Source organism: Hyperolius riggenbachi, chromosome 5, assembly GCF_040937935.1.
Source record: "Hyperolius riggenbachi isolate aHypRig1 chromosome 5, aHypRig1.pri, whole genome shotgun sequence".
In the NCBI taxonomy this organism is placed as follows: domain Eukaryota; kingdom Metazoa; phylum Chordata; class Amphibia; order Anura; family Hyperoliidae; genus Hyperolius; species Hyperolius riggenbachi.
Window position 1 is genome coordinate 18669490 of NC_090650.1, and position 20023 is coordinate 18689512.

A 20023-nucleotide genomic window follows, 5' to 3' on the forward strand; every position below is an offset into this window, starting at 1 on the left:
TCTCCACAGTTTTTGCAGTATTGAGGACTGGACCATTCTCTCTGCACCAGTGGCAAATTCTCTCAACCTGGTGGCAGCTCTACCGCTCATCATCGTTGGTGATGAGGCCAACTATGGTGTTGTCATCGGCGAACTTGATCACTTTGACAGCGTCTACCGTGGATCTGCAGATATTTGTGTATAGGGAGAATAAAAACTGTGGCCTGGAGGGGCCCCTGTGTTGGTGATTCTTGGTTGTGAGTGGATAGAGCCTAGCTTACCAGCCTGGGATCTATTTGTGAGAAAGTCTGGGACCTCAAGTGCAGCAAGGTTCTCCTGAAGTATTTGAGTGCTGAGGGGAGGGGGGGGGGAGGTGAAGGTCCATTATCATTGGCAAGGAGTGAAATTCTAAAGACCTCTTGTCTGCCAATCAGCTTGTTTCACTGAGGCTGTGTTAGTCAGCCAATCAGCTGGTTGCACTGAAGCTCTGCTAGTCAGCCAATCAGCTAGTTTCACTGAAGCTCTGATAGTCGGCCAATCAGCTGGTTGCTCTGAAGCTCTGTTAGTCGGCCAATCAGCTGGTTGCACTGAAGCTCTGATAGTTGGCCAATCAACTGGTTTCATCGCAGCTCTAATAGTTGGCCATTCAACTGGTTGCACTGAAGGGCTGATAGTCGGCAAATCAGCTGGTTGCACTGAAGCTCTGCTAGTCAGCCAATCAACTCGTTTCACTGAGGCTCTGTTAGTCGGCCAATCAGCTGGTTGCACTGAAGCTCTGATAGTCAGCCAATCAGCTGGTTTCACCAAAGCTCTGATAGTTGGCCAATCACCTGGTTGCACTGAAGCTCTGTTAGTCGGCCAATCAGCTGGTTGCACTGAAGCTCTGTTAGTCAGCCAATCAGCTGGTTTCACCGAAACTCTGATAGTTGGCCAATCACCTGGTTGCACTGAAACTCTGATAGTTGGCCAATCAGCTGGTTGCACTGAAGCTCTGTTAGTCGGCCTATCAGCTGGTTTCACTGAAGCTCTGATACAGTTTTTTGTTGTGAGCGGTTCGGAGGCCTCCTGTGGTATCTGGAACGCGATAACATTCTGCTGTATCATCTGTTTAGAAAAGGAATTATGTAACGGTGACACAATAACATTCCGCTGTCTGTTCTGGAACCATCATCCCCGTGTGCACAGCAATTATATAATTACTCCCTTCAACCTCATTATAGTAGCCTGACATTCTTATTAAACCAATAAATACTGTAATGGGACTATTTTTTATCTCCGCTCCTCCTCTCCAGCCTCTCCAAATGATGGAATAAAGGGGAAAAAGATGAAAACAGAAACCTTTTTTTGCCAGGCGTATTTTTATTAAAATTTTTGCTGTTTTTTTGTTGTTGTTTTTTAATTTATACTTAAGAAAACATTGTGACATGAGTTACGCATCAGCAAGTTCCACAAATACATATTTTGCAAATAAAAGAAAAAATACCAATAAAACCAAATCAAAGATCCCAGACTTCTCAGTAATCACCTGTCTGCCTCGAGTACACCTAAAAGGGAAACCGAGGTGAGAGGGATAAACAATGCACATTGCCTGGCAGCCCTGTTGATCTTTTGGCATACGTAGAGTCAAAACCCTGGAACAAGCATATGGCTAATCCAGTAAAACCAGTCAGCTGAGTCAGATTACCTGATCTGCTGCATGCTTGTTCAGGGTGTGTGGTTAAAAATATAAGACACACATGATCAGTAGGACTGCCAGGCAACTGGTATTTTTTAAAAGGAAATAAATATGGCAGCCTCCATATCCCTCTCAGCTCGGGTTCCCTTTAAAGAGAGTCAGAAGCCACTTTAAAAACTTGTTTTTACCTGGTATTTAGCTTAAAGGGAAGGTCCAAGCAAAAAAAAAAAATGAGTTTCACTTACCTGGGGCTTCTACCAGCCCCATGCAGCCATCCTGTGCCCTCGTAGTCACTCACTGCTGCTCCAGTCCCCCGCTGGCAGCTTTCTGACCTCAGAGGTCAGGGCCACATTGCATACATTTTTACGCATTCCAGCTAGTGCAGGAACAAAAATTTACGTGTTGCACCACTAACGCACCACTAACGCGTAAAAATGTACGTGTTAATGTTTCTGCACTAGCGGTAATGTGTAAAAATGTACGCAATTCGGCCCTGACCTCCGAGGTCAGAAAGCTGCCAGCGGGGGACTGGAGCAGCAGTGAGTGACTACGAGGGCACAGGATGGCTGCATGGGGCTGGTAGAAGCCCCAGGTAAGTGAAACTCATTTTTTTTTTTTGCTTGGACCTTCCCTTTAAAGAGAATCTGTACTCTAAAATTCTTACAATAAAAGGCATACCATTCTATTCATTATGTTCTCCTGGGCCCCTCTGTGCTGTTTCTGCCACTCCCTGCTGTGATCCTGGCTTGTAATTGCCAGTTTTAGGCAGTGTTTACAAACAAAAGACATGGCTGCTAACAGCATGTGATAGGCTGAGAGGATCTCAGTCTGTGACTCATACAGAGCCAGCAGGGGGCATGGAGAGGGTGTATATAGCTTCTATCCTATCACAAGCAGTGCAGCACATTCCTGCCTGAGTGCCTGAGCCCGACAAAGCCGTCAGAGGAAAGAAAATTAGATTATATAACAGAGATGATACAGCCACTGTGTAACTAGGAAAGGCTGCAGTAAGACAGACCACATTAGAACAGGTTTAGGAACTTATAGGATAGAAGAAATAAGGCTGAAAATTTTGTTACAGAGTCTCTTTAAAGGGGAACTGAAGTAAGAGGTATACAGAGGCTGCCATATTTATTTCCTTTTAATCAATACCATTTGCCTGGCAGCCCTGCTGGTCTATTTCTCTGCAGTAGTATCTGAATAACACCAGAAACAAGCATGCAGCTAGTCTTGTCAGATCTGACTTTGAAGTGCTGCATGCTTGTTCAGGGGCTATGGCTAATAGTATTTAGAGGCAAAGGATCAGCAGGGCTGCCAGGCAACTGGTATTGCTTAAAAGGAAATAAACATGGCAGCCGCCATATACCTCTCTCTTCAGTTCCCCTTTAAGGAATATGGCCAGTGCTAAAACACCGCATTCCCGTGGCAGAACGAGGGTTTTATAACCCCCAAATCCCCGGGGCAAAAAACGGGGAGCGCTTCCTGGTTGAGGCAGAGCTTAGGGCTGTGGCTCTACCTCTACTCGCGTCAATCCCTGCTGATAGCCGCCTCTTCCCACCCCTCTCGCTCTACTTTCACTGAGAGCCGCAATGAGCGGCCTTCCGTGTTTTGCTTACTTTGTCGCCATGGCGACGAGCGGAGTGACGTCATGGACGTCAGCCGACGTCCTGACGTCAGCCGCCTCCGATCCAGCCCTTAGCGCTGGCCGGAACTATTTGTTCCGGCTGCGCAGGGCTCAGGCGGCTGGGGGGACCCTCTTTCGCCACTGCTCGCGGCGGATCGCCGCAGAGCGGCGGCGATCAGGCAGCACACGCGGCTGGCAAAGTGGCGGCTGCGTGTGCTGCTTTTTATTTGGTCATAATCGGCCCAGCAGGGCCTGAGCGGCACCCTCTGGCGGTAATGGACTAGCTGAGCTCGTCCATACCGCTATGGTGGTTAAGGATAAGATTTGAAATGGACTCGGCAGTGTTAAATATTTTGTCCACCTCCATGTGGGGCTCTGCAGATATACAGCGGCGGCACAACACAGAGCCAGGGTGGCATTTGCTGCTTACGGTGTCATAACTCTATAAGGCTCTTTGCAGTCAGCAATTATCTACAAAGTAATGTTAGCGGCGCTGAGATTCCGGATCCCTGGGGTTCCACCGCCGGCTGCAGCGCGCGCAGACAGGTATCAGGACGGCGGTTTTGCCCAAACTCTATTTAATTACACTCCTTAAATCAGCATCCAGTCCCCTGAGCCAGCTTCTGATCCGGGGCTGTGCTGACGATTTAACGAGTTCAAAGACGAATCAAAGCGGGGAAATGGCACAGAGGGCATCTCGGGGGCAGCGTTGGCAGCCTCCTGCCACATGCAGCTCAAAAATAGTCTGCATGTGCTCAGCGCACAGAGGGACAACCTAAGGTGCGTGCAGAACATTGTGCAAACACTAGCAAAAACAATCATAAATGATATGATCAATATTGCAGGTTCTAGCGCTGGTAACGTAACAACAACAACAAAAAAAAAGAGAGAGCACCAAACCAGCATATGCTGCAAACACTGCAAATTTTTAATTTCATTCTGGGCTGGGATCCACTAGGGTGTTTTTGGCGGCGTTTTGGTATCACCGTCAATCGTCGCCGATTCCCAGAAACGCTTTGCCAATGTATCTAAATGGGGCTGAACCCACTAGTGCAGGGGCGTAACAACAGACCCTGCAAGGGATGGAGCTGCAGAGGGGCCCAGAAGCAGCAGGGGGCCCCATGGGGGAAGAAGTTACTTTCCCCTGTTCTGAGAGACTGACAACTAATGGCACAGAGAGAAAAAGCTTTCTGCATAATTGTTCTAATGACTGCATCTGCTCAGCCACTGATAAGGACTCATACAAAAGTTTTGTAGACAAAGATTTTGTAGACAGTCCCTATACAGGGCCCAGCCCCCAGCCTCTCTGCCCCTCCTCAAGTGCTGTGTACTGTAGTGATGCTGGAGGAGTCTGCAGAACCCCGCCCCCAGCCTCTCTACCCCTCCCCAAGTGCTGTGTACTGTAGTGATGCTGGAGGAGTCTGCAGAACCCCGCCCCCAGCCTCTCTACCCCTCCCCAAGTGCTGTGTACTGTAGTGATGCTGGAGGAGTCTGCAGAACCCCGCCCCCAGCCTCTCTACCCCTCCCCAAGTGCTGTGTACTGTAGTGATGCTGGAGGAGTCTGCAGAGTCAGTTTTGCTCCATCAGAGATGGACAGAGTGAGTGTGATAAGCTGAAGCTGGGAGCAGACTCTTCAGTCAGTTTTCTGTGTGCTTTTTCTGCACACCACATGTGCTAATGTAATTGATAGAGAAAATGCTCCCAGTGCTTCACTGCTGTCTGTTTTTATCTGCATGGGGGAAACACATTCAAACATGCACTAGCCAGTTGAATAACATTGGTTCTCAGTTTACCTGTGCAGCAATCACAGGACTTGCAGCATTTTGAGCACTGTGTACACTAGAGCTGCAAAATCACTTTGAAAATTGATTTTGCAGCGATTCGAGGGCAGAGCGATTAGAATTTTATATAAACTTTATTATACTTACCTGGTGTCTCCCGATGTCCGGCTTCTGTCCATAGCCCCGCCCCTAGCAGAAGAGGTCACAGGTGCTTCTCTGATTGGTTCCACAAAAGCACCTATGACTTCTTCCTTGAGGGAGGGACTACGGATGGAAGCTGGACATAGGGACACCTGATAAGTACAATAAAGTTTATTGAAGAAAAAAAACCCACTAATTAGAAACTCTACTGTGCAGCGACTCAAAACTGCGGTGAAACGCAAGAGCAGTTGCCCTAGGAGTCGCTGCACACAGCGCTGCTGCGATTTTAAAGTGCTGCTGCGACTCCTAGTGGGTTCCAGCCCTCAAAGATCATAACGGTTAGTACGGCGATCTGCAAACTTGGCTCTCCAGCTGTTAAAGAGAACCCGAGGTGTGTTTAAAGAATGTTATCTGCATACAGAGGCTGGATCTGCCTATACAGCCCAGCCTCTGTTGCTATCCCAAACCCCCCTAAGGTCCCCCTGCACTCTGCAATCCCTCATAAATCACAGCCGTGCTGTGAGGTTGTGTTTACATCTGTAGTGTCAGTCTCAGCTGCTCCCCCACCTCCTGCATAGCTCCGGTCCCTGCCCCCGTCCCTTCCCTCCAATCAGCAGGGAGGGAAGGGATGCAGGCGGGGACTGGAGTTCTGCAGGAGGCGGGGAGAGCAGCAGACTGACACTATAGAGATAAACACAGCCAGCTCTGACAAGCTGTTTGTCAGCAGCGTGGCTGTGATTTGTGAGGGATTGCAGAGTGCAGGGGGACCTTAGGGGGGTTTGGGATAGCAACAGAGGCTGGGCTGTATAGGCAGATCCAGCCTCTGTATGCAGATAATATTCTTTAAACCCACCTCGGGTTCTCTTTAAGAAACTACAAGTTCCACAGTGCATTTGCGTTTATGAATGATGATTGTGGCTGTCAGACTCCTGCAATGCATTGTGGGACTTGTAGTTCCTTAACAGCTGCAGAGCCAAGTTTGCAGATCACTGAGTTAGTATAAGCAGAGCTATAAGTGGCTTCATGGCTATAGAAAAGATATTGAATAATATATATATTTATTTAGTATGTGTTGACATAATAATACTCCAGTTTGACTAATAATCAGGTTACGATAACTTCTCATTAAAAGATGACAGTGCACTGTTGAAATTACAACATATATGGTATCCTCTAATTATGTTAATCATTGCCGATGCTAAATGAGCTGGGTGAACTAGAACAAGTATCAACACCCCAATAAGAGCAGCATCCACCAATCGAGGACATCAGTATCAATGCCAAATCCGCTCAGGTGAGCGAGAGTGTAAGCAGGGTGTTGGTACTTCAATGAAAACAGTAATATATCATATGTCATATAGGGCAGCATGGTGGTGAAGTTAGGTTAAATTGGCTTCCCCCTAAATTGAGGGACAGTTAAAGGGGAACTCAAGTGAGAAGAATATGGAGGCTGCCATATTTATTTCCTTTTAAACAATACACATTGCCTGGCAGCCCTGCTGATCTATTTGCCTGCAGTAGTGTCTGAATCACACCTGAAACAAGCAGGCAGCTAATCTTGTCAGATCTGACAGTAATGTCAGAAACACCTGATCTGCTGCATGCTTGTTCAGGGTGTATGGCTAATAGTACTAGCGGCAGAGGATCAGCAGGGCTGCCAGGCATTGTTATAAAGGAAATAAACATGTCAGCCTCCATATCCCTCTTGCTTCAGTTGCCCTTTAAGTGTCAAGGCAATATATATTCTGTACAGCACTGCAGAAGATGTCGGTGCTATATAAGTACTAAATAATAATAATAAGTCGATGGTGGCGTATGGGGAAACCCATAAGCACAATAATTGAATATCAGCACATCGTGGATCCAATTATATGGTACATTCTGTATCAATACAGACAAAAGAGGAACTGTAACCAAGGACTGAACTTCATCCCAATCAGTCGCTGATACCCCCTTTCTCATGAGAAATCTTAACCATTACTGGAATAGATCAGGTCCTGACATCACAGTGTGATGTCAGGAGTAGGACCATGGTCCTAACGGTTTCCTGTCTGTGAGCCTTGTTGCATTGTGGGAAATAACAGATTTTTCCAACTGCCAAGCTCGGTTAATGTATCTCAATGGGCTGGTGCACAGCGGCGGTTTGAGGACTGTAGCAAACCGCAAACGTGCCTCCTGCTGCACGTTTGCGGTTTGCAAAAGAGTTTCTGCCTCAATGTAAAGTATAGGAAAAACGCAAACCGCTCTGAAAAACGCTACATCAGAGCGGTTCCCCAGACGTTTTTGTTACAGAAGCTGTTCAGTAACAGCTTTTACTGTAACAATATGTGTAATCTGCTACACAAAAATGCAGCCAAAACCGCTCGGTATGTTTAGAAATCCGCTCTATGCCTAGAATCGCACTGAAATCTGCTCCCAAAACCGCTAGCGTATTGCGGATCTGCTAGCGGTTTTGGTGTGCACTGGGCCTAAGTGCTATCGATTTGAAAAAGCACTTGCTAATGCAATGCTATGGGGGATTTTTATAAATCACATCGCTCCGGTGGGATCACCCCCATAGCATTACATTAGCAAGAGTTTTCAAATCGCAAACCGCTCAGAAAATCGCTCCTAGTGGGTTTCTGCCCTCATAGTTGTTGCGTGTGGCACATTCTGTGTTAGGACTGCTTCTCACTGGAAAGCGCGAGGCGACATGACTTCAATCGCTTGGACAGGTTGCACTGTGCGTGTGCGATTACCGATAAAAAAAGCGGGGAAAAAATATATAACAGTAAGTTGCTGCACTGCAAGAAACTTGAACAGCAACGTGATTTGCTACACAATTTCCTATACTTACCACCCAAGCGCAAATTCTTTAAAAAGTCAACAGGACCAACGTTTGTGATCAGGCAAAATCACGTCACAATCATATCACACTGGTGTGAACATATACATGTGATTTCCATTGTACACCTCGTGTCCTTGCGTTTTTAGTAAATCTTGAAACGGATCGCAAAACGTGGAAAAATTGGGTGCAGTATGAAACATCATTTCTGTTTGTTATTGCGGCCTGTAAAATTGAATGATGTAAGATACAATCTTTCTGTTCACACGATCGGACAAGGCAAAGGGTGCCTAACCTGTGGCCCACAAACGTCCAGAAACGGCACTGACATTATCTATGCACTAATACGGAGTAATGCAAAACACTCCTTACATGTGTGCTCACCAAACTCCCAGAATCCTTTGCATAATGCCACTCATTTTCTCAGTGTGGCGTTAATTGGAGACCAATTACTCCGTCAACCAAATGGGGTCAAACATAATCGCTGTGTACCGGCAGCGAAAAGCGAGGCCATTATGTGCGCTCATTATGTGTGTTCTCAGATATGGTGTTTATTTTCTCTTCTTCTGAGAAAGTGAAATGACCAATGATCCAAGTTGGCTTTTTATATCCTAAAAATACGGCGTGCGTGTGCGGCTGGGTATGCCCCGGACCAGAGGACTTTTTGGGGCAGAAGATCCAGGAGTTGGAGGAGGACAACGAGGAAGCAATACGCCTGGAAGGGGCTGGAGGAAGCACCAGGTATGTATAATTTCTCTCTCCCTTTCTGTCTCAGTTTTTCTTTAAACAGCCAAGAAAGGGCCAGTGCAAACACTCTAGGTGTGCACCAGCCCAAACAGAGACAGCTTGAAATGAGGTTTTACTGCTGGAAGGATCAAAGGGTCATTATTTCTGCTTTGTTTTATAGCTTAAAAGACGGAGTGTGGTTTCTAAACTGCAACTGTCACAATAGGATGCAATGTTTTTTTTGTTTGTTTGTTTTTGTTTTTCAAAAAGCTATATAACTGAAAATAAAAACATGAGACTTTGCGACATCACGCCAGCCAGCTACTAAAGTTGTCTCGAACCTCTGATTTTAGGTTTGTGAACCTGGAACCCGAACACGCAAAAAAAAGTTTGCGAACATGCAAACTTTCAAACCGTCATAGACTTCAATGGACAGGCGAACTTTCAAAACTACAAACATTAATTGTGGCCACTAAAGTGATGGAAAAGATGTTTGAGGGCTGGAACCCACTAGAGTGATTTTTGAGCGGTTAGGGAGCGTGATAAATCGCTAGCAATTTCCCTAAACGCTCTGCCAATGTAAATGGATGGTGCAAATTCCACAGAAGCGATTGCTATTAGCAAAATCGCAAACGCAGGACATGCAGCATTTTGTTAGCGTTTTTTAGCGTTTTGCGCTTCAATGTAAAGTATATAATCGCTGGCGTAATCGCTCATCAGAACCTGCACGGAGCTATTTTGCTAGCGATTTGAAGTTACTGCACACTGTAACAAAATTAAAATTAATAGAAAGGACCAATCAGACTTTAAAACGCTAATCGCTACACAACCGCTGGCAAATTGATACACTTTTTAAAATCGCTCCCTAAAACGCTCATGAAATCGCTTACAAACTGCTCATACAAAACGCTAGCAACTGCGATTAGCGATAGGGTTTTGTAGTGGGTTCCAGGCCTCAAGGGGTCTAACACCTGTAGGGAGGCATGGCGGAGTGGGATACACGCCAAAAGTCCCGGGGAAAAATCCGAATTTTACGAACAGCAGGGTTTAAGGGCAGAAATCGCATTTTATTGCTAAATTGGAGGCCTAAAGTGCTTTAAAACATCTTGCATGTGTATACATCAATCAGGGAGTGTAATTAGAGTACTGTTTCACACTGACAGACCAAACTCACCATGTAACGCACCGCAAACAGCTGTTTGCGTAGTGACGGCCGTGCTGGACTGGTGCGCACCATGGCGAGAGTGCAGGCGATGGCGGTTTTCAAGCCCATCTTGTCGCTGGGCTGAGGTAGCTGAATGACAGAACAACAGTGACTGAGTGTCCAGCTGATCGAGTTTGGTCTGTCCACAATGAAGCAACAACCTTATTATCTATATTCTTGGGTCAGGTGTGCCCCCCAACACACTCATTCAGCCGCTTCATTGTGATACGCAAGCCCCTTCACCGTGGCATGGTAATGATCACGAAGGGGAATTGACACATGTACATGCCTTTTGTTTTGTTATTGCAGCTGCAGTGCAGCCAGAAAAATTAGGCAGGCATGTACATGTACCAGAAAAATAATTATAGCGGCCGCTGCTAGCAGCGGCCTTAAAAATTCAGGAATCCACCTGGAGTCCTGGACCATGTTGGTGGTGGCGGAGAAGGCAGTCGCACAGCATGCAGGCAGAGATGCTGTGTGTGGGGACTGACACACAGGTGCAGTGAACATGAACAGGTATGCATGGTAGGACTGGTATTACAAATGTGCAGCTATCACACACACAGGTGCAGTGAAAAGATAGGCACTGAATGTGCTGGGCCTGGCACAGTAGTAATTAGCAAGGGCCAGCTGCGACACACAGGGCTGTATAATGCAGCGTCAGTGGCATAAAAAAAAAGAAGACTTCACAAGAACATTAGCTCTGAAAAGAGCTCTTTTTGTGCTGCTTTTCAACAACAAATATCAGCTAGGAGCAAGCTACAAGAGCCTAACTAAGCTTTCCCTATCTCTGCAGCAGGTTCCTCTCCCTTCTCTCACTACTGCAGCAACACCGAGTGAGATAATTGCAGACGCAGCTACCTTATATAATGGGGGTGGGGGGAGGGGCTCCAGGAGGGAGTGCAGCCTGATTGGCTGCCATGTGTCTGCTGACTGTGATGTAGAGGGTCAAACTTTAGCCCAATGATGTAGTATAGGGGTCGGGTCGAGCTCGCCATACAGTTCGCGTTTCGACGCAAAAGCGAACCATGAGATGTTCGCAAGAATATGTTCGCAGCCGAACTGTTCGGGACAACTCTATCAGCTACCCATCATCACGCGGGCCGGCATGAGAGTCCTGTATATTAGAGACATTAGAGAACCGCGCATGCGCAGGACTCTCACGCCGGCCCGCATGATGACGTGTAGTCGGCCGCCGTGATGTCGCAAAGTGACAAAGCGGGAAGCAGGCCTGAACACAGGCCGAAGTCATTTCATAACGAAGCCGCCAGCCGGGACCAGCAGAGGAGCCAGGAGGACGTGAGGGGACCTTGCGGCCTACAGTGCGCTGGAGGAAGCCCCAGGTAAGTCACTATTTCATTTTTAACGAGTGCTCAGGGTCCCTTTTAAAGAGAAACTCCGACCAAAAATTGAACTTTATCCCAATCAGTAGCTGATACCCCCTTTTACATGAGAAATCTATTCCTTTTCACAAACAGACCATCAGGGGGCGCTGTATAAATGATATTGTGGTGAAACCCCTCCCACAAGAAACCCCTCCCATGTTCCTGTCTGTGAACCTTGTTGCATTGTGGAAAATAGCTGTTTACAGCTGTTTCCAACTGCCAAAACCATGCAGCAGCTACATCACCTGCCAACAGTAAAATGTTCACTGGAGTTCCTCTTTAAGTATTGAATTTGAATGCAAACACTCCATGCATGTGTGCTCACCAAACTCCCAGAATCCTTTGCACCTACACACAAACACAGTAATTCCACTAATTTTCTCAGTGTGGCGTTTAATGGAGGCCGATTACTCCGCCAGCCAAATGGAGTCAGAAATAATCGTGTACCGGCAGCGAAAAGCGAGGCCATTATGTGCGCTCGTTATGTGTGTTCTCAGATATCGTGTTTATTTTCTCCTATGTGAGAAAGTGAAATGAGCAATGATCCAAGTTGGCTTTTTATATTAATTTATCTTTCTTTCTTTTTTTTTACATGTTTCTTTGACTTTTTGGAATTCTGAGTCATGTTCTATTAATGTCCAAACTATTGAAAATAAACAGCTCTGATTAATGGGTCTCCGGGCGTCTCGCAGCTCTAGGCTGAGTAAAAGTTGCCAGAACTCTGGCTGCGTATGGCAAGCGGTTGCAGGCTTCTATGAGCAGGGCCAGTTCTAGACTCGTGAGGATGCACCCCCCCCCCCCCCCCCCAATTTGGAATGATGGCACAGCACCCAACAACTTGCTCTGCTTCATTTTATGTTTTCAGATGGAATGCTGCAGCTCAACACAATAGCACACTGGCTGGCTGGGAGTCTGTGACAAACAAACTGCTCACCCTCAGCTTCTCCAATCCCCCTCAGTCAGGACAGCAGTGCCACCTCCTCCCTTCTGCTGTGCAAGTCAAATGAAACACTGCCTCTCCTGCCTGCCCTCCTCACTCACTGCCAGACTCCTCACACAGCACAACAAGCTGCTTTTCCCCAATGATGCTTTCCTGCACCCCCTCCCCCCTCACTCACTGTCAGACTCCTCACACAGCATAACAAGCTGCTTTTCCCCAATGCTGCTCTCCTGCCTCCCCCTTCCTCACTCACTGTCAGACTCCTCACACAGCACAACAAGCTGCTTTTCCCCAATGATGCTCTCCTGCCTCCCCCCTCCTCACTCACTGTCAGACTCCTCACACAGCACAACAAGCTGTTTTTCCCCAATGCTGCTCTCCTGTCTCCCCCTCCTCACTCACTGACAGACTCCTCACATAGCACAACAAGCTGCTTTTCCCCAATGATGACCCCATCCCTTCGCTCTCCTCTCACTTCTCCTCCTACTCTGACTGCATGCTGTTAGTGTAAACACAGTACAAACATGCCGCCCCTGTAATCTCTGCTGCCTGATGCAAGTGTTTCACCTTGCTTCATGAGAGAACCGGCCCTGTCTACAAGACACACTGTTATAGAGAGAAGGGACTACACAGGAAATCACCTTCATTATTAGAATGAGAAAAGGAAGTGGGGAAATGTCTACTTTACAGATATAATTAGAGCAAAGATCAATTCCTCTGTGCAGATTCTTATTAATGGTTTATTGTCAGGACATGCACGTGTCTCAGTGTGAGTCCAACATTCTTACCTAACAAATATAAGCGTATTCTTTTCTCAGCGTCACAGCAGCCCCCCTCTACGACATAACTAACTCCCCAAAAAGACCCTTCTCTGCTTAAAATGGTCCAAGCAAAAAATCTAATCAAAATCCACTTACCTGGGGCTTCCTCCAGCCCCTGGCAGCCGTCCTGTGCCTTCGCCGCAGCTCCGGTGGCTCCCGGTGTCCTTTGCTGCGGCTTCTTGTGTGCTCCACGGAGCGGGTCACGTGGTCTAGCCGACGTCGTCGGGTCTGTACTGCGCAGGCACAGAACTACTGCACCTGCGCAGAGCAGACCTGATGCCGTTGGCCGGACCACGTGAGCCGCTCCGTGGAGCACACAAGAAGCCGACCCGGAACCCGACCTGGCGAGGTCGGCTGCTGCAGCAAAGGACACCGGGAGCCATCGGAGCTGCGGCGAGGGCACAGGACGGCTGCCAGGGGCTGGAGGAAGCACCAGGTAAGTCGATTTTGATTTTATTTTTTGCTTGGATGTTTCCTTTAATGGCACAAAAATAATTTGAAGCAAGTGCTTTCGACATCTTGCAGGTGTTGCCTGACTTGGGCACCGCTCTAGAGCGCGCCCCGCGCATGGGGGATTCGGGGGCAGCTACGGGAATTTGAGGGCAGCAGGGTGAGCTGACATTCGGCGCATCCTCATAAGTTTGCTCTCAAAACTTGGAAGCGTTGGACCAATCAGAGAACGCAGAATTTTTCCTCGGAAATCAGATTATCCCATTCATTTTAGACTAATCACAAGACTCCAATACTATCGAGTTTTCTTGAGTCTTGTGATCGACCTAATGATTCCGTGGTATTCTGATCACTGCATTCTCTGGTCCAATACTTCTGAGTCAACTCAGAAGCAAATGGCCAATCAGAGAATGCAAAAAATTACAAAAAAAAAGAGTCCTAGAAAAATAGAAACCAGAAATTTGCAGTATCGGTGATCGGCATTGGCGTAAATCGTAATTTCCGTGGAATCAGATATCAGCATTTCATGACCATCCCTAATTCAGTAGTACTGGTCCAAGCCCTATCCTGTAGACAGTGAATAATGGCGCACAGCGCCTATGCATAAAAATGGCGCCGCATTAAAAAGATACGCTTATCGCTATTTATCGTTAGTACTGCATAATAATGGCGCACAGGGAAAAAAGAAGAAAAACGGCACACACTAACGTTGTTTATCAATAGTGGCACACACTAACGTTATTTATCAATAGCGCCCTACATAAGCCAAACTGCAGACGTTATTTAACTGCAAAACGGAGAATGGATTTAATGTAACACTGTCAAGGTTAGGGTTAGGCACCACTGGGGGGTCTTAAGGTTAGGCACCACTAGGGGGGTCTTAGGGTTAGGCACCACCAGGGGGGTGGTTAGGGTTAGGCACCACTGGGGGGTCTTAAGGTTAGGCACCACTAGGGGGGTCTCAGGGTTAGGCACCACCAGGGGGTGGTTAGGGTTAGGCACCACCAGGGGGTGGTTAGGGTTAGGCACCACCAGGGGGGTTTAGGGGTTAGGGATAGGTACAGAGAGGGTTCTGTGTGTTAACGCTAAATAACGATAAGGCTTTAACGCTAAATAACAATAAGGCTTTAACGTTAAATAGCGATAAGCGGCAAACGGATTAGCGGCAACACTGTGCGCCATTATTCACAGGCGCCATTTTCAGATGGATGCCCATATCCATCCCTGCCATGCACTGATGAGGACCAGAAAGTCGGAAATAGCGGGATTGGCGTGGTTCTGAAAAATGTATAACCTATAGGTTGACTATACACTAGCGACTCTAGATAGTTTCATATTTGGAAGTGCTGAATCATAAGGAAAAATTATATTTAGTAAAGCGTCCCATTTTATTAAGAGAGCTATTTGATCTCTATTAGAACCTTAGACTCTACAAGGCCAAATAGACAAATAACATGTATATTGAACTTTTCTGCTGGCAGGCTCAAAATGCTTCAGAGTTGCAGCTTCCTAAGCTGGCCATACACTAGGCCGATTCCCCGCCAATCGACAGCAGATTCGATCACTGAGATCGAATCTGCTGTCACATTGTTAACGCTACACGCTAAATTTCGATCTATTTCGTCCCGAAATAGATTGATCCTGTCGATCGCTCCGTGCGGGAAATTACGCCCGCGGGTAGGGAACGCGTCGCTAGTGGCGTTCGAGTGCCCGACGACAGACGCAATAGAGCGGCAATACATTACCTGTTCCGCCGGCTCGACTCCCCCTGGTCACCGCTGCTCCGTCTCCGCTCTGGTCTGGTCTCCGGCATGCTTCACTTCTTCTAGCCCGGCAGGAAGTTTAAACAGTAGAGGGCGCTCTACTGTTTAAACTTCCTGCCGGGCAGGAAGAAGTGAAGCATGCCGGACCCGGAGACCAGCGCGGAGAAGAAGCTGCGGGGACAGAGAGGGACTCGCGCCGGTGGAGCAGGTAATGTATGCGGGGGGGAGCGGCGGCACCACCACCAGATTGTGATCGGTTTCAGGCTGAAATCGATTCACAATCTGTTTGCAGTAAAGGCAGCCATACGATCCCTCTGTGATCAGATTCGATCAGAGAGGGATCTATCTGTTGGTCGAATCTGATGGCAAATCGACCAGTGTATGGCCAACTTTAGGGTTCTCTCCATGGGCGAGCATTAGAGCGCCTTGTCCATTAACGCCTTAAAGAGAACCCAAGGTGAGGGATATAAGGAGGCTACCATATTTATTTCCATTTAAACAATACCAGTTGCCTGGCTGTCCTGCTGATCCTCTGCCTCTAATACTTTTAGCCATAGATCCTGAACAAGCATGCTGCAGATCAGGTACTCTGACTCACCTTTTACTGGATTAGCTGCATGTTTGTTGGGTTTTGACTCAAACACTTCCTATGCCAGAAGATTAGCAGGGTTGCCAAGCAACTAGCATTGTTTACTAGGAAATAAATATGGCAGCCTCCATATCCCTCTCACCTCGGTTTCCCTTTAATGTTTTACTTATTCAGGATTTGAACCCTTCATCAAAGGCAACCCTCTTCCCAGTACCGTATCTAGCTGCCTTCTGTGTCATCCCTCCCTGTTGGTCCTTTGATTTGATGCAGAGCTTCACCTACCATCAGTGAAGTCCAGGAGGTCAGCTTGTATCTCCGCTTACATCTGCTCCAATCTCATTTTAAGTCACAGAAGTTCTGAAGATGTTTCTTCCCATCGGAGCAGAGCTCTGATCCTACACAGGATATTTCCATTCGTATCTGGCTGTCATCAAGGAACCTGGACTCTGCTGGGTGGGAAGATGCCCAAATGTTGGCAAATATAGCGTAGGGGTCATGCTTTGTTCAGCTGTCCAGCCTACGACTCATCATTTTACACCAGATGTTTGTCCTTCTGCCAAGAGGAACAGCCTAGATAAGGGAAGTACAAAACAATGTTCTTTTACAGGAAGCAAGATACCATTTTTTAAACTGTTTTGCAGATTTTATCTATTTTGTGTGCCTATGTACACATTGTGGTTTATCAACCATGGAAAACCCCAACATGCATGTAGGCCAACCAAATAGGTAGCTCAATGAGATTTGACCTTTTAAGGGAGTAAGGTCGGTGCTAGGCACAGAGAAGGAAGGATCATTTCTAGCAGTCAATAGGTGGGAGTCATAGGACTAAGGTTTACTCAGGTCGACTGAGGTTCAGATAACAAATTTAAAGCAAACCTGTGAAGTTTGCAATCCAAAAATGTAGATACTTAGCTTGGAAAAGGGACCCACTCAGGGTTAGACAGAAAATGCACGATTGGGCACACAAGTAGGGACCCGATCAGGCTTCGGCAAAAAGAGCCGAGCCCGAACGGGTCCGTGCTACCAGGCATGCATGAGCATTTGACAAGCTCTTGTCGATGGTCTGTTGGAGAATGCAATGCTGGAAAGGCCCGATGGAGAAGGATGAGGGAAGCCTCTGAAGGACCCAGATGGTCCCCTCTCCCAAAGTAGGTATCCCTTTGGGACACTTGTTTTCCCTACAAGGTCACCTTAAAGCTAATGGGAATCCATATTTAAATAAAAAAAGTCAGATACTCACCTAACGAGAGGGAAGGCTCAGGTCCTAATAAGCCTTCCCTCTCCTCTCCTGGTGCCCCCGGTGCTGCGCTGCCTCCCCCGGTCAAATCCCCCGCCACGGGGACTTCGGAAGTCTTCGGGAGCCGAGTCTTCCCGAAGACAGGCGGCTCCACACTGCGTATGCGCAAGTGCGTCATAGAGGGCGCTCGCGCGTGCGCAGTGTAGAGTGGCCGTCTTTGGGAGCACTCTGGCTCCTGAAGCATTTCCGAAGCCTCCCTTCGGCAGGGAAACAGCGGTATTTGACCAAAACGGTTGAATACCACTACAGGGGAGCCAACGCAACAGCGGGGACCGGGAGAGGAGAGGGAATGCTCTACGGGACCCAGAGCCTCCCTCTCCTTAGGTAAGTATCTGACTTTTTTATTTAAATTTCGGTGCCATGACTCCCCCCACCCATAACAAGTGTGGCCACCATGATTCCCCCCACCCATAACAACTGTGACCACCATGACTCCCCCCACCTATAACAAGTGTGGCCACCATGACTCCTCCCACCCATAACAAATGCAGCCACCATGACTCCCCCCACCTATAACAAGTGTGACCACCATGACTCCTCCCACCCATAACAAATGCAGCCACCATGACTCCCCCCACCCATAACAAGACTGCAGCCCTAGAAGAGTGGCCCTAGTATCAGACAGAATAAGATTGTGGCCCCCATTGTGCCTGGACCCTCAGTAGTTACACATTTGTTGGAAGAAGTGTGATTTGTTTAGAGCGATGTTGGTATGTTCTTTTGCATTGTTTTAATGTGTATTTGGCAGATTTCACGTGTCTAATATTTGTGGTTTATACCATAATGAAAAATGGAGAAAAGTTGCATGATCACGGAATTTTTGGATCCCCCTTCATACATTGCTGAGATACTTGTGCCAAAACCAATGTAACACTCCATTGTCTCTACCTCCCTCCCTCCCTCTCTCTGCCTTGATCATAACACTTAAATTAATAGGTTTAGAGGGTACCTACATTTTATGCAGAAAACGTAATCCTTTAAATGGAAAAAAAAAACCTCACACACACATTGCTGCAAGCCTGCAACCATCAGAAACATGAAAAGTACTTGCCTAATATTGTGTAGCTCCTCCTTCACACCTTCCAAATGGAAAAACTCTTCCAACCACGCAGGGACGCCACCAAGACCTCTGAATTTATCCTGCAGTATCTGGCACTAAAGGTGGCCACACCCCTAGTGGCCACCAGATCAACCATCAGATAAATCCATCACTGATCAAATCTGACCAGAGAGGGATCTATTGCTGCCTTTGAAAATCTGTGTAGCCGCCTCCGCCTGACTTGCTGCCCAGGACGCCCCCTATTTGTGCTCTCCGCGGCTGGCAGCAGAGCTCTCATCTGTCTGGCTGGTGGGTGCTCTCCCGTGTCCAGTGGTTTACTTCATGTATGCTGCTGGACCTCTAGTGTTTGAACTTCAGCTTGTGTCACATGACCAGGAAGAGATGAGGACATGGGGAGGAGGAGACCCACGGCATAAAGTAAACCACCAGACACAGGAGGACAAGTGACCAGTACTAGTGATGGGAATTCCGGCTCTTCTCAGAGAATCGGCTCTTCTGAATCGGCTCCCATTAAAGAGCCAGCTCTTACGGCTCTCAATCGGCTCTTCATTAAATATCACTAGACACCACTCAGAATCGGAGTAAAAGCCCCGCCCCGTCTCCATGACAACTCCAGACTGCTTCTCTGACTGGTGCAATCCCTCTTGCTACTGCTCTGCTCCGCCCCATACACTCCTACAAGCTGCGAGAGGAGGACTACATCTCCCAGCATGCCTCAGCGCCCTTTATTACAGACCAAAGCAGGGCTGTATGGGGCGGCTGAGGCATTGGCTCTTTTGAAACTGAGAACCGGCTCTTGTCGTTCGCAGCAAAGAGCCGGCTCTTAGAGCCGGCTCGTTCGCGAACGACCCATCACTAACCAGTACAAGTGAGTCAGTCGGTGTCGAATTGAACGCCGCTAGACGCTCTTCCAACTCAACCGATCAAGCAAAAATGATAGATCAGGCAACATTTGCATTAGTGATTTCTATCAGATTCGATCACAGTAAATGAATCTGCGGTATATCAATGGGTTAAAACACCTAGTGTATGGACAACATCAGCAGCAGATCTTTAAAGTACTGTAATTTAGGTGTGAGATTGAGCTTTCTTCGTCTGTCAGATCTACTTACGGTCGGTGCGCATACTTTTTAGCCACATAAATGAAACTGTAAAAAAAATAAAATAAACTGTTTGGATATTTCCATTCCAATCAAAAAAAGCAAGATTTGGGGGATTACTGTAATCCAAAAAGTAGACCGTTGCCATGGTTGTAAAGTAACGTAATCATAGCTAGCTGATTGTAAATGGAAAGGCAACTTAAAAAATAAAATAGCGTTAGCAAATCTTACCTGGAATAGCAATGTGGAGGCACCGAATATTCTGGTCACATTTAGGACTTCACTTTGCAAATGCCGGGGGCGACGTTGAGGACGTTTTGGCTTTGGGCTTCACATTCCTTGGTTTTATTTCTTTTTCCTTGTCTGCTTGACACCCAGGGCTGGACTTGTACTTTTTAGCACCCAAGGCTCTCTATCACTAGCTGCCCTGGACCAGCAGCATCCTAAACTCACCCCCCCCCCCTCCACCTCCCCATCACGACAGAGATTAGATTGTAGGCTTTCTGAGGACAGTTATTGAAGTGATAGCAAGGATTACATTATAAACTCCTCCTGAGGACAGCTAAAGCGAATCCGAGATGAAAAACTAGCTATAACAAGTAACTTGTGTATATATATCGTATCTAAAGTTTAGATAGTTTACACAGCAAATCTAGCTGCAAAC

At 47.3% G+C, this 20023-nt stretch overlaps 1 protein-coding gene and 1 long non-coding RNA gene across 5 annotated transcripts in view; one reads left to right on the plus strand and one right to left on the minus strand.

The window, feature by feature from the left end:
* LOC137517998 (uncharacterized) overlaps positions 1–16408 on the minus strand; it is a 180016-nt gene extending 163608 nt beyond the window's left edge. Inside the window, exon 1 of the long non-coding RNA XR_011020725.1 lies at positions 16185–16408. This is a non-coding gene — a long non-coding RNA (uncharacterized lncRNA). The remainder of the gene's footprint in view (positions 1–16184) is intronic.
* Positions 1–20023, plus strand: part of VIPR1 (vasoactive intestinal peptide receptor 1) — a 370245-nt gene that overhangs the window by 169847 nt on the left and 180375 nt on the right. The window lies entirely within an intron of this gene.